Source organism: Chionomys nivalis, chromosome 10 (assembly GCF_950005125.1).
Source record: "Chionomys nivalis chromosome 10, mChiNiv1.1, whole genome shotgun sequence".
Lineage (NCBI taxonomy): Eukaryota > Metazoa > Chordata > Mammalia > Rodentia > Cricetidae > Chionomys > Chionomys nivalis.
Window position 1 is genome coordinate 64903603 of NC_080095.1, and position 1749 is coordinate 64905351.

Genomic DNA, 1749 nt, shown 5'->3' on the forward strand with positions numbered 1-1749 from the left:
GAGTGCTGGGAGTTCTGGTGCCAACCACCACATCTGGCTTTACAAGCACTTCAGGTCCTTATTTCAGGGAAACTGGTCACCCCTGTTGAGTTTTCTTTCCAGAAGTATGGTATTAAGGAAGAGAGACAATTCCACCGTGTTAGCAACAATTTTAATTACTCATAGCTACAGGTGGAAAGCATTGTTGGAGGTACTGAGCAGTCTGTGTGGGTCCCCAAGACAGAAGGGTTACTTAAGCCACCCTTCTGGTCTAGCTGTGTGTCAGCCGCTTCAGAACCCACAGAAGGGTCTTGAACACATCTGGTGTGGGATATTTGTACACTGTGTGAGGGTGTATTGCTGTGATTCGTGTAATCAAAAGCGGAACGGCCAATAGCTAGGCAGGAGGGATAGGTGGGACTTCTAAGCAGAGAGAGCTCTGGGAAGAAGTAAGAAGGAGATGCCATGGGGTATGGAGAGGAAACAGGAGGTGCAAGATGAAAGAGAGGTAACACCACATGGCAAAATGTAGATTAATATAATTGATTTGATTTAAAAGAGCAAGTTAGGAACAAGCCTAAGCTATAGGTCAAGTTTCCACGAGGATTAATAAGTCTCGATGTCATTATTTGTGGGCTGGTGGTCCTGATGAGAAACTACTGCTAGACACATCTATCTCTGTTCTAGAGTCACGCGCTCCTCAGTGATTTGCGTGCCTTTGGGCAGACGGGCTTCCCTGTTCAGTGACACTGGCTGCCTCAGGTGGGCTCAGCACAGCTGCAAATGAATTCTGTTGGTCCATCTGCTTGCTTGTTTGAACCAGTCTCACTACGTAGTCCTGGGTGGTCTGGAGTGTAACAGAGCCCCTGACTTTAGCACAACTGACTCCATGATGAAAGTGCCATCCAGGCTGCAACCTCAGCACACAGACAGCACCATCTGCCAGAAATGAAAACTAAGACCTAATCTATCAAAGTTCATAGTCCTGGGAACGTCTCTAAATGGACTAACCTTGCTTTTTGGCTACTGTAGTTCTGCTTCTGGCAAACAATTCTTGTCAACTGAAATATGTCAACCCAGGACTTGAAAACTCACTCCGAGAAAAACTCAGGGCTATACTGAAATCCCAAACACCCCGTGTAAGCTAGCTAATAAAAACTTTCTATTGGCTTAAACCTGTGTGTGTGCAGTCTTCACTGGTGAATACCCGACGACAGGGAATTTCCCAAATAGATCAGACTGACCTTGAACTAAGAAACATCCACCTGCCTCTGCTTCCTGAGTGTTGTGATTAAAGGCTTGGGCTACCACACCCAACCCTGGACAAGAATTTTTGTCAGCATGATGCTGTCCACTGTGAGAGCCTGCTGCCTAGAGAGTGGCTTTCACTGTCTACTCAGCCTCCTCCCCACCCCCACAGGAGGTTGGGGCTCTCTGCTCCCTGTAGATGCGTGCAGTGGGCACCCCTCTTCTGCAATTCATGTTCAGGCAAACCAGGGCCTTATTAGGATGAGAATTTCACAGAGCCCAACACCGCCTACTTGAGAAGCAAAGCTTGTATTTACACAAGTAACAGTAGCTAGAGCATCTATGAGCTAGGCTCCGTTCCAAGCGTTTTGCTTGTATCAACTTATTTAATCCTCACTTAGACTTTTTTCCTGGTGAGCTGTGCTTTTTTCACATGTACACTTCTGGTCCTGGCATAGGAAGGACTGTACTGACCGAGACATCTCCCCGGTCCCTACCACGGGGGAAAAGAAAGGAAACTGC